We start from the raw sequence: 13,516 nt of genomic DNA on the forward strand, positions 1-13,516 counted from the left end.
AGCCCGTGCTGTAGAGCGAAGGGCCTTCGCAGAGCACGCAGAGTGTTCCACAAGAGGTACAACCAGGCTGTCCTCCAAGAGGTACAACGTTTCTGCCACGTACCTCTGAATGTTCATATCGACCAATTCAGATTCCCTGTTAAATAAACGGGAGCTTGAGGCTGTGCAGAGCGTGGAGGGCAGGCCCTCCCTGACTGCTGCCTCTCCCTTTGGAAGTTCTCTCCTGTTTCCAGATGACTGGAAAACTAGCTCAATGGCCTTGGCGTGAGGAGGCAAAAGCAAGGCTTGGCATTGGCCTCATTCAGTCTGTGCATCTGTACTGCCACTGCCGATTCTATGTGGTTTAAGATGAAGCACATGCTGTAACCTCCACGTCCCCGTGTCATGAGGCCAAGCACCTAATTGCATCTCTGGATATTATGGTGCTGTATGCCTGGGAGAAGAATCGGGAGGATACTGGATATTGGATATGTTATACATCTGCTGCTGCTCAGGTAGGCCCCCTTGAACACAGAATGAACTTTTGCATTTACTGAAGAAGCCTTAAGCATATGAGTGGTCCCATCCCTGGCAGCACAGTAATAGCCACTAACTGAATTTAAAGCATTTTCTTCAGTGCTTTGCTCAGTTAGAACTATGCATCACTGAAGTTACAAGGTTTTTGAAGAGGCTGGTGCTGTTCTGTGAAGTCTTTCTGAAATTATTTTGTTAACAGACATTTTAAGTATCCTTAAAAAAATGTCAGAGTAGGACAGCATCTAGTACAAACTTGGTGCTGGGAAGGAAATAAACCAGGACTGGATCGATACAGCCCAAGTTTGCTTCTTCCCACACCTGCTTTATCTAAGATCAAAGCCAACAGCAACGATGCCTCTTCAGTTACTGTCACTAGGCAAAGACTAGCGGATGCGTTCCAGCTGTTTGGCCTCAGATTTCACCATCTCTGCTGGAATATGGCAGTGATCTAAACCCCTCAGACAAGACAGACGGGCTTCTCAGCTGTCTGAGACAAGTTGGCACAAAATAAAACATTGTGGACCTCCTCGCTGAGAAAATAGTAGCCAAAACTACAGAGTGGCTGCTACAAGATGGAGTGGGAAGGTAATGAAATGCAGCCGGAGGTAGCTGTAGCATAGCATATAAATTGACTTAAAACAGGGGAAAGGATTGAAGGACTTTCCCAGAGTGAATGATTTCATAGATTATTGATTTGGGCAGCAGTTTATTTAAACATTAAAAACTCTGAATGAAGCAAGTTACCCTGAAGAAAAATGTGTCAGGTATAGAACTTGTTAGAGCTAACTGGTTAGCCTCTGAGGACTTTGTAAACTGTCCAGATATATTTATTATAAAAAATATTTTCTTGAGGAAAAAGTAGACTGTTTCCCTCTCCAGAGTATACTATGGTGTTTTCTGATGTGAATGCTTGAATTCTGTGGTCTGTTATCATTACAGTTACTGTAGGACTGTGCGCAAGAATTTTTAACAACTTCTCCCAGTTTCCCAGGGAAAGAGAATAAAAAATAACAACTGAAAGAAAAGAAAAAGTACTGCAACAGTTGTACCATTACCCATCTAGATATATTATTATACTTAGTGCTGTCTCTGTGGAGTACCCCACAGCAGTACAGAGGCACTTGGAAGGACCTGTCACTCTGCGGTGGAAGGGGGCTTTAGGACAAGGAATGACGGAGCGTTCCTTGTGGCTCCTAGAAACCTGTGGATCATAAATCCCTCAGACTTCTAGGTTTACTGCCAAACAAGACTGGTAAAATAGAAGTTAGGCAGTTAGTAGTGGGAGAGGTTGTGGAGAATACTTCTTCTATACTTGAGTAAGAATCAAATCTTCAGTTCTTTACAGAGCAAAAGGAAGGGACGTTGGAGAAACAGGTGCTCTCTGCCCTGATGTCTTGTCAAGGGTAAGGTAGGCTTGTCCATAGGCTACGGGTGGTTTCAGAGTCCTGGTGGGTTCTCTGTTGTCGTTAGGTGTGTTGAGTTTAGCTCCTGTCTATGTAGTCCCTGTTCTGACACCAGCAGACCAAGCTGACTCCCATCAAATGCGGTACAGCTTGAAGTTGCCTCCATGTGTGTGTATGTAGGAGAGGGGCAGGTTTGGCCAGGCAATTCTGAATATCAAAATCAAATCTGTGACACCTAAAATCCTGAAATATTTCTATTATTTTCTTGGCTATACGAGTTTTGCGGAGGTTATTGAGTAATCAGCTACAACTGGCGTTAAATGGTCTCTCAGGTTTTGCAATTTACGCTCAAATAATTCCTCATGTCCATTTCTATGATTACACTACAGTTCTTTTCTTCTCCTCCTTCCTCCTTCACCCTCACCCCTCAAATTTTTGTCTCAACAGTGCTTTTTCTATTTGTCAAGTGCAAGCACATTCAATTCCTGCCAGTAGTGACCAGCAGTATTACTGGTCCCTCCGACCATCTCCTGGCGCCCTCCCAGCCACCCACCCGTGTGTCCCATGGTGAGCGTGAGATGCCTCAGTTGCAGCTGCTCTCCAACAAGCAGCTCTTGTCTGAAATGTGATGGCTCTCTTTGTGCACAAGTTGGCTCTCAAGCTCTTAGAAAGTGTTTTAAGCTATGGCTTTTAAAATAATCTCTCTGCTAGCTCTCTCATAGGCTTTAGTGCAGTGCTTTCCAGATGCTGTTGGAGGATATTCAGGCAGCTTTCAAAGCCAGGCAGTGGCACCGCATGTCACGCTGTGTGAAGATACAAAGTTAAGGTTTGTGTCCTGAGCAGGAAGGACACATTCTTTTGTGTGTAATGCTTCACGCATGGTAGGAGTCAAAGGCTCAGATAGCTGCTGCTGGTCACACCTCCGTGGTCCAGCTGCCGGTGGGACTGTCACGCACATCTAGAACCCAAGCCCCACTCAGTCATTCCGGAAAGGCGGTTGCAAGCAGCAGACTTTCGCAACGGTTGAGTCCTTGTTTGCACTGTTTTCAAGCAGTTCACTTGTGTGTTTTGGCTTCTGCGTTCAAAAAACCTAAAGAATGAGTAATGGTCAACAATTTTCTGCACAGAGGGAATAGGAACAGCAAATGGGTTATTAGCACTACAGCACCTGCAGTTTGTGTGAGCTGAGTAGACAAAAGCCATGTGGTTAGCATACAGATGAGGAGTGCTTGATGCTAAAGCTCATGGTTTTGGAGGAGAGCTAGTCTGGGTTAGTTTACTCTTTTAATGAGGTGTCTACCATCCAGCTTGCGTGCTCCTTTCCCCTAGTTAGGAGAAACACCTTCCCACCCCACTCTCAAACTGCACCATTCTGGATTTCAGAGGCTTATGTTTCTGTTGTGAATTTGTGTAAGTGGGCACCAGGTCCCGGTGTTTATTGCTGTTGGCACCACAGCTGGGGAGTTCAGCTGCACGAGTAGATGGCTTGCTACCTTAAACCAGGCTTCAGTACATCCTCCATTGCTAAATAAACAACACAGCCAACGCTACATCAATAATTCCTGACTGTCCCTAAAGCAATGACTTTAAAGCCAGCAAACCTGGCACTGAGGTTAATTTGAAAGAAAGAAACATAAGCGGGAGGACACGTTAGCGTCCTCTCCATGAACTATACTGAGGGCCATATTGGCACTGTAATGGCATTGCCGGGTTTATGGTCCCTAATCGGTGGGAGCAGCCTTCGTTGGTTGCTTTTGTAAGGTAGGCGGGATTCTTTTTTCTCTCTTGTGGTGCTAGAAAGCATAAATTTTTGTACTAATCGCAATCCCTCTATTTTATTATAATACTATGTTTAAATTTAACTTTGTTCTGATTTATGTCAGTAAATAATGCTTTTTTGGGAAGGCAGGGAGCACCAAAGGACAATTAAAACATCTCTCTCATGTATTCCACCTTAAATTTCTGGTAGATATTCTTCTGCAATTCCACTTCCCCAGAGGTTTTGTTGTTTAAATATTTAAACAATAAAAATTACTAAAGCTCTAAGAATGATGTCTCATGATATTCAGTGACCTGAAGATAAGCTGTATCAGCCCTTAAGAAGGTAAAGAAGAGACTTACATATGGGAGGTGAAGAAATACAGTCTTACTGAAGCTCTGTAAGGAAAATCACCCTTAAGATTCTTTTATGCCAGGATATGTTATCTGACAGGCCAATTCTGGAAATTGCCTGTTGTCTTAACTAATTAGATACATTTTTGACAGGATGGATATCGTATAATCTAAGTGAGTTGTACACAAGCTAATAATTTAATTTTTCCAAGCAAAGCTAACGACACTGTGCAAAAAAGACCTGTCACAGGGAAATGTCAGCATCGCAGGGGAAGGGGAAGTCAGCTGGAATACATTTTGAGGCAGGTACCTCAGAGCTGGCTTGTATGTCCAGGTGACCGTACGTACAAAGCCTCAGCCCAGGAAAATACAGTCTGTTGGTACATTTTTGCACATTGCAAAAGTCATTGATGCTGTCCTCTTCATGTGAGAGGAATGGAGAACATGGCAATTTGCTAACCTAAAAGCACTTACCGTTGTACCCTCTTGCAGCTAGAGCTCTTCGCATTTTCAGTTTAAACTGTTAAAAAGAAAAAGAAAATTATATTAGAAAACAGCCTGTGTATTTAGAAATAGGCATTTCAGTGGCTGAATGGGTTCACTGGGACTTTATGTGACACATTATTTGTAATGAATGATTTGAAAGAATATGTTGGCTTTAGTGCAGAGAGAACTCGTGACTCTGTTGCGGAGACTGGCCCTGCTGGGTGGTCCCTACTGTACGGGGCTGGCCCAACAGTGGCCCGCACCCTGATGTACATTTTTCAGGACTGTCTTAGACCAAAGACTTAATGTTGTATAGCAAAGCAGCCTACATTTATTCCTAAACTGGTTTAGGATCTAGAAGTTGTAATCGTGCTCTGAGAACGTGATGTGAATGGGAAGAAACAGCAGGGGCAGGTGAGCAGGGGCTGGGGATCCTCCACTTTGAATTTGTATACGATGCAAAGCTTATGCCTTTTCTTACAGAGAAATAACAGAAACGCCACAGTGTGTTCTGCCCTCTCTGGCAGGAGGAGGACCAGTGCTTAAGGTGATCAGAATGGAAAGTTAGTTGTCTGTGCTCTCCACAGCTTCTAACACAGAGTTAACACAGTGCAGCCTTGGTAGGAGGGTTGCTCCCTAAGCAGTGATGTGGTGTGTATGTGAGTTCTGCTTATTTTTTTTTAAACAAACCCCAGTAAACAACAAAACACTGTTACCATGTGTTCAAAAGTGTGACTGCAAGTAGGTCCTAAAGCGATTAGGTCCTAAAGCAATTAGGACCAGCAGCACTTGTTTTGTTGGTGTTAGGATAAGGCGCACTGTGCATGGCAAACAGCCCACCCTGGTAGCACTCCAGCGGTCCGTGTATTAAACCCTGCAGGTAGGCTGCCAGGGGGTGGTTTATGCTTCTGCTGTTCTTCGGAAATGGCTATTTCATCTGTCCTGTTTTGAAGTTTAAGGAAATGGATTTGCTCAATCAAAAGATTTTTCTGTTGAAAAATAATGGCAGACTGAGTCATGTAATACCATAATGTAAGTTGGTCATATCATAAATTTCAAAATTATATATTTTCAATCAACACTTTCCTATAAATTTGAAAAGTAATTGTTCACCACTTCTATTAAGCGGGAAGGTAAGGTCTGGCATCCTTGGAAAGGGGGAGGAGAAACCAAGTGCATATTTAAGAGGTTCTAGCATTCCTCTGCTTTAATACTCAGTGAATTTGAATCCCTGTGTCAATACCTAAATCAGAACCTAGTCTTGGCTGTGTTTGGTGCTGAGCGTCTTCTTCCACCGGCAACCCAGTTGACGGCTGCCCCAGCACCGTTTGGGTAGGTGCGATTCAAATGTACACCCATATGTAACAAGGATCCCAGATGGCTTTGTGCAGCTAGGTTTATGCTTTTTTTTTCTTTTTTTCTTTTTCTGTGTCTTTTTTTTCTTCTTCTTCTTTTTCTGTGAAGCTGAAATCTTCTTTCCAGTTACACCTGTTTTTTAACCCTTCCTTCATCGAAGAAGTAACCAGATGGTGATTTGCATTTCCCAGGGGAACAAAAGCAGTGAAAGCGAACACTGGAGCTGCTTCGCTCTCCCTGCACATCCCTCTGACCATGCAGTGCGTGTTTCTGAGAACCTAAACCAGCTGCAGACAGGCGTTCCTTCAGGTTTGGTGGTTTACTAACCTGGGTTTCAACCAACTGGACTTTCTGAAGTAGAACGGCTGGTGTTGTCACTTCACAGCTCGGTCCCACATAAGCCCGTGCTACTTTGCACAATAAACCCCATCATATGTTTAATTCTAAAAAAAGGGTTTGCCTGAAAGGTTAGTGTGAATCTTTTTGAAACAGAAACGTATTAAATTTTTATGTGTGAAAGTGGAAAAAGGCTGCCTTTGTTTATTACCGATTTGTTACATTAAATATTGTCTGTGTGGTCCATGCCACATCTACAGCAACATGCAGCTGTGCGAATGGACACGTTATTTGGCTTTTGTCAGGTTGCATCAGTCAAAACAAATGCTGCCTTCTGTTCCTCGGCTGCTTTGCCCACGCCTGTGCCCTCCTGGTTTCTCTGCTCAGTGGAATCCCTTTTTTGCTCTCATTCTGTCTGCTACAAATGGTTAGGAGTGGGAGTCAGCAGCAAGTTTGATTTTTCATTCCAACAGAGGATGGCAGCAGGCAGAGCGCAGCAGCCAGGCTCCACAGCCCTTCGCTGGGGCACAGGGGTGGGGTGGGGGGTGGTGTCAGTAAGCTGGGAAAGCTGGAGTAATGTTAGGAAGAGTTCAGATTGTTTCTCTCCTGCAAACCTAAACAGATCTGACGGGTAAGGAAACCACGGTGGGAGTTAAGGCAGGCTAGGCAGTAGGGGAACGGGGCACACGGTAGAAGGGGCCTGTGCCTTTGGCCAGTAGCCCCAGGCTGTACCGTGAGGATGATGAAGAGGCAGCTCTTCTCAGGAGCCTTCCTGCCCTGGTGGTTTGGACAGTTTCCCACCCATGTCATGAAACGACATGAACCTTCTCTCTCTTAATTCCACAACATGTTACAAGAAAGCATGTCAGACTGCAGTTTTTTTGGTGTTTTCTCTCAAGTTGTCATTGAAAGACACTTTGCAATGTGAGCAATGTGAGGAGTAATCCACCCAGCATAGACTTCTTTGGCTGATGTTTCCAGCTGCTGTCTAGTATTTCTGCTACTACATCCAGGCAGTGCAACTTCTTTTCCTGCTGATGGGGTAACTGGGAGGGTGAGGATGTTAACCAGGATTTGGTTGTGGCTGGTTAAGCCTCACGGAGACCTGAAAAGCACAGCAACTAACATGCCTGGACTTTTGTCTGTGTTAGAAATGCTTTCAGTGGACATGGTGAAAAAGCTGGAGAGATGAAAGGTGACGTTAATGATCAGCAGCCTCTGTTCTGGACTACTGTGTTTCTGTTTACTTGGCTTTACCCCGGTCTTGCACCTTTGCAAGCAAGAGTGACAAAGCCAATACGTTTTAGAAAACCAGTGCAAGTGTGGCAATGATGAGTCCTGAAATCTGATCAGGAAGCAAGTGGCTTCAGGCCTCCCATTTTGACTGACCTCTGTACTAGAGAGTGGTACCTGCAGGGAAATGGAGCCATTTCTGGTGGGTTTGGTCCAGTTATGCTGGGTTGCACTGCAGCATGGACAGTGTGATCTGAAGGGGAGTACTACAGGAACGATTTTAATGCCCCTTTCTGCTTTTTTATTTTGCTGGGTTTACGTTCCCCAGAACACTTTGCATTTCAACAAATGGCCAGTTCATATCAGCATTTTTTCAGTTTTCTTTTTTCAGTCTGTTTAATTTCTGCACACTCCTTTATTTTCCCCACTTCCATTTGAAATCCCCCAATGTCATGGTTGGCTACCTAAGTAAAAAAACTCTTCCCCTTTGGGATCACATAGCCTCTTGATGCAGAATTTCATTCTTATGAAAAACCTTTAAAAACATGGTCATTAAAACATCATGGATAATCAAGTGAAGCAACGACATGGTGCCCTAAGAGAAAACACACTTCAGTTCGTAAAATATCCCCTGCAGATGTCTTGGAAAATGCTCCCTCTCCTCCTGCAATTCCCACTAGCAGTATGACATGCTTTGCATTGTAGATGCTTTTCCTAAGTGTCAGGCATAAGGACTCCTCAGAAACATCGTTCTTTCTCATTTGCATGCTGTGAAGTGTAAGCTAGGGGATTTCTTGCAGGGGCATCCACAGGCAGAGGCAAGGATGGATACAGACCTGGCTTCTGTGCTACGCTGTGTTCAATAATCACGTGGAGTCCTTTGTGCTAAACAGCTACTTCAGCTAAACTGCGTCAATCTCTGGCAAGCAGGTAGAAAGGTACTCACTTTGGGCTTTTTAACATGGTTATGGGATTTTGCCTCATCTGTGCAAGTAAGGGTGTGTCCAGGCTGTCCTTGAGGGGACTTGGCTTCAGTTTTGGATGCACCAGTGCACCAGCGTGTCTGACGCTCTGGATATACTTACTACAGATGGTTTGAGACCAGCACACAGGATACAGTGGCCTGAAATCCAATGCTTCCCCAAATCAATTATTAATTTGAGCTTCATAAATTTCCAAACCTGAGATATTTAGCAAGTCAAAAGCAAAATGTGCTCTGGCCGCTCCTGAGCTGGGAGCTTTGAACTCGGGTAATTCTGTGAAGATGCCTGTTTCATCAAGGAGATGTTCTTTATCCAGCCTATGAATTTTGTTCAAGGCCTAGTTTTGATGTTGGAGAGTGACAGCGAATTTGATTCTGGCTTGCCTTTATCAAATAAAAGACCTGTTCTGACAAACACACAGCATAACAAACTGTTTGAAAGCAACCATAGTCTCTGTAGCTGCATATGCTCAAAGAAGGAATTGCAGGACTGACTTTAGTCCTAAAATAATGCCAGAATAATTTCTTTGCTCGGCACCTTCTCATATCAAAACAGCATGATGCAGTGCACTGAGAAGGCCATGTTGGTTGGATTAAGTCATACTTTATTTTGATATTTAATCTATTTTAACTGCTTGTTTGAAATTTTCCCTACCAGCTGTGGCATAATTACCTATTAGGGTGTAAATCAGATGTTTATAAACCAGTGATGCTACTCTTCTTCTCTCCTCTCCTCCGGTATGACCTGATCCTGGTAGATGTTGAGGGTTTGGTTGGTTATCTTTTTTCCAAATCACTTGAGGGCCAATAGTCATGACTGCTGTCATGTAAAACACCATCTGTGATTCTGGCTTGGCTGTGCTATCTTCCAGAATGCACAAGGCATGAGCAATAGTTCAGGTTGTGAAAATGTGTTGTTCCTTTCATGGTACTGTATGTATGAGACACGTTTCCTTAAGGACTTTTCTAAAAGCAACGTCCTGAATAAACAGAGCCAAAGGTATTAGTTTAACAAGATTTGAGGTAAATACTTTGCATACTTAGTTAATTACAGATCATGAGCTGGTGAAAATCCCCGCAGTGCATGGTTTATTAGCAAGTAAATGACAACTGAGTGAATACATAAATCCAACCGAATGAATGTATTTTATTGAAGATAGTTTTAAGGTGGAGGGAATGAACTTTAAAAGCCACACCAGCTCTGGCCAATCTCGTGAGAAACCTTTTCAAGACTACCTCAAGTTGTACAAAGCAATGCCTTAAAATCTAAGGGTTGGCTTTCTGCACATGTTGAGTTCCTGCAACTTCCACAGGCCAACATCTGCCATAACCCTCGGTTAATGGTTTTGAGGCTTCTGTTGGCTTGTTGAACAAGCTAACAAGTATTTATTTAATCTCCTATGAAATAAATCAGAGAGATTAAAGATAAATCTAAGCATCGTTTGGTCCTGTTGAGAACGAGAGGCATCTTTCAGGAAGAGGTTCTGCAGGAATAAATGAAAAATGCTTAAAACAGAAGTCAGCTAAAATCCCTTCTGAAATTCTGCAATCCTGATGTTTGAGAGCAGGGTCCACTCTGTCCTCTTAGTGTTAGAGATAGAAAATAACTGGCACCAAAGCAAATGTTTGTCTCCCAGGAGCAGTATGCAGTAATGTAACTGAAAGACTTAAATTTTCACTTTATGGCTGAAGACTAATGTGAGGAAATAAAGGAGACACTAGAGGTTCAGCTCAGAGGAAAGGCATGCTTGATCTTCCCCTACCCATCTCTCCCACTATCATCTGTTAGTGCCTGTTATCTAATTATGCCTGTCTATTATCTGAGCTATATTTGTTTACATTTATGCCTGGCTATTCTCTGGCTTATCTATCAGTATCTATTATGTATATAGATATACACATGGTATGTCTGGATGTACAGTAGCCCGTGGTAATCTCTGTTCCAGAGCTGTGGCTCACATCTCCAGTAGCCGAGATGGACTCATGGCCGAAGGCCTGTGTGTGGGATTTTTGCCTGTTTGGAGACTGTAGAAGGAATTCCAGCTGCACTGGTCAGGCAGCTTGAAATGGCATGCCCAGTCCCAGTGCTCTTTGTGAGGCATCCATAACAGCAGAGGGATGTGTATTACCTGCTGGAGACGAGCTAGGGACAGTAGCTAGTACCAGCTAAGAGTCTGTATACCTTTCCTCTGCCTTTTTTACCACCACCTGATGTCACATCTCCAGCCTCAGTCGTATGATGGAGAGTTGCTGCTGCCTCCTCTGGGCTACCCCCACAGCCACTTGCACCCACCTGCAGGCACAGCCCGGCCTCACGCTTTTTCTGTTTGGCTCAGTCACTGCTCAGCAGAACCTCGTGCTGTAGTAAGGGCTCACCCATCAGGGCTGGTCACAGCTACTCCCCCCTCTTATCCTGGGTGGCAGTCTGTTACAGCAAATGTTTTGGGGAGAATTGTGTCTTTCATATCTGGTTTTGGCAAGAACCTTCTCTACTCTGGTGTTCTCTCTCCTTCCTTCCTTATTTCCCCTTAGAAATAAGGGGCTGCAGGGCCGGGGGGGGGGGGGGGGGGGGGGGAGGGGAGGGAATTTCTTTCAGGAGACCTAATCTGAGCTCTGAGGCCATAGCACTGCATATCTTCTGAGAAACTTGGTGTCCCAGATATGGCTGTATATACACGAACAGCGTGTATGACTTAGCATCTCCAAGGCCAGGTCAACTCCATGAAAAGGGTACTAATTTTTATTTATAGCCTTGGATGTATGTAGATGCATACCTAATTGTAGCTCACCACAAATGAAACAGAACTTTTTATTTATAGATATGTGTACAGCATGTTCATCTCTGCGGAATCTCTGAATTGTTCCTCAAGGAGATGGACAGATGACAGCTCTGACCAGCTGACAGGGTGCTGTTGGATAGATTTCCCAATATTTAAGTCTAACAGTCAAACTCTCCACTTTTTTACATAGGTGAAAATGTCAGGTAATCAGGGTGTAAGTAATTTACATAAAAGAAATCCAGTACTACTTTACTTTAAACTTTCATCTTCAGGGTAATAAACTCTGGGTTAAAATCTCCATAGCCTGAAACTTGCCTTACCTATTTTAAAAACTAATTGGATCTAAATACAAAAAGCAAACAATCATTGCTGATTAAAAGAGTGAAAGGTTATTTGAAGCTCTACTTGTTTTCAGTAATTAACTAACTTGAGTTTGGGATTTACAAAAAAAAGTTGCATCTAGTGGTCCTTTCTGTGATGGTCACCCGTGGGATGCTGTTACAGGGAGGAGCGGAGCAGTCCTGAAGGAAGGCTTTTTTAGTGTCATTTCTATTGACTCGGCTGTATTTGTACTGCTGTGGAATTTGCTGAGCAGGTTGAAAACGCTTTCTCCGCCTCTCTTTCTCTGTTCTGTGCTGCCCATCTCTTTGGGGAGCCCTCAGCATTCCACCTGGCTGCACACGGACATGCAGGCTGATGAACACCAGTGGCAGAGGGCTGGCCGCTCAGGAGGGCAGGAGCAGTACCTCTTGCCTTTGGTGCACCTTCTGTGGGTGGTCAGGACCTTTGTCACAAGGCAACAAGACCTGCAGAGGGTTGTGTTTAGACTGGCCAGGACGTCAGGACTAGCGAGGTTCTTATTTGTAGGGCGATTGCCGCTGGGTTGCAGCGCATAGTTGAGGTTCCTTGGGGCTCTGCAGCTGCGGAGGAGGAACATCAGAGTCCTGCTCTGCGGAAGCTGTAAGCAAATGTAAGACAAAACTCTACAGGTGGGAGCAGACAGGGTAACAAATAATTGATTCCATTTTTTCTGCTTCCTGAATTAGCAGATTTGTAAACAGCTGGAGATCCCAATTTGATGTTGAGCTTCACACATACAAAGATCAAAGCCATATTTCTGAAGTTTGATCTATAAATTAACAATATTCTCAAAATAACAGTAAGCTTTGTTTTTAGGCTTAGCTGCACCAAGGGTTTGTGCCATTCCCCACCCATTGCTGTCCTTAAACAGGTTTGGGGTTTGTTGCTTGAAGGCTGCCCCAACTTCGTTTGTGTTCATGTGGAGTAGCAAGTCAGCTCAGCCCATGAGTCAGCAAAACCTGCTGCACCTTTCCCTGCAGGACCAACAGGAGCTCCTGGCAGAGACCATTTTGGGCAAATGCCATTTGTCTGTTACAAGTTATACTGGTTTAAAGCCCTTCATGCAAGCAGCAGTATGGAAAAATCTAGTCGTGTATGATTTGAGATTTATCACTTCAGAGGCTTTAGGAAGCTCCTGACTCAAACCTCCACTTCATCTCCGAAGCACAACTGGATGAGTGAGTGGGCACGAGGATGCACAGGTAAATCTGTTGTGTAAACACATGGACAGGGTTTTGTGAATGTGACAGCATGAAAAATGAACTTGCTGCATCTGAACTCCTCAGACACGGTATCATGTTTAGTAAGCTGTGCTGTCCTCCATGTCTGTTGCTTGCAGACAAGAATTCTCCTCCCAGCTTCCAGCACAGCTCAGCTTGCCATCATGGTGGCATCAGAAGGAGAAAGAAACAAGCACAGCTTGGGGAGAGGATCACCGGCGCTCAATGCCAACACAACTTGCTTCAGAGCTTTTCTCTGTGCATTATTAAGGCCAGCAAAGTAGATTGTAAATAAGGGGCCTGGTTTCCAGCAGACCCTACCTGTGCCATTTGTTCTGCCGCCAGCTTAGCAGCAGATGAGACCTGGCAGATGTGGCTGCAGCAGCAGAGGTGGCTGCAGCAGCAGAGGTGGCTGCAGCAGCAGAGGTGGCTGCAGCAGCAGAGGTGGCTGCAGCAGCAGAGGTGGCTGCAGCAGCAGAGGTGGCTGCAGCAGCAGAGGTGGCTGCAGCAGCAGAGGTGGCTGCAGCAGCAGAGGTGGCTGCAGCAGCAGAGGTGGCTGCAGCAGCAGAGGTGGCTGCAGCAGCAGAGGTGGCTGCAGCAGCAGAGGTGGCTGCAGCAGCAGAGGTGGCTGCAGCAGCAGAGGTGGCTGCAGCAGCAGAGGTGGCTGCAGCAGCAGAGGTGGCTGCAGCAGCAGAGGTGGCTGCAGCAGCAGAGGTGGCTGCAGCAGCAGAG

General features: G+C 44.8%; 1 protein-coding gene across 1 annotated transcript in view; it reads left to right on the forward strand.

Annotated features, from left to right (window-relative positions):
* Positions 1-11,014: 11,014 nt before the first annotated feature.
* RORA (RAR related orphan receptor A) overlaps positions 11,015-13,516 on the forward strand; it is a 477,306-nt gene continuing 474,804 nt past the window's right edge. The window contains exon 1 of the mRNA XM_080395591.1: positions 11,015-13,156. The gene's annotated coding sequence lies outside the window, so the exon portion shown is untranslated. The remainder of the gene's footprint in view (positions 13,157-13,516) is intronic.

The sequence above is a fragment of the Falco punctatus genome (assembly GCF_963210335.1).
Source record: "Falco punctatus genome assembly, chromosome: 7".
Lineage (NCBI taxonomy): Eukaryota > Metazoa > Chordata > Aves > Falconiformes > Falconidae > Falco > Falco punctatus.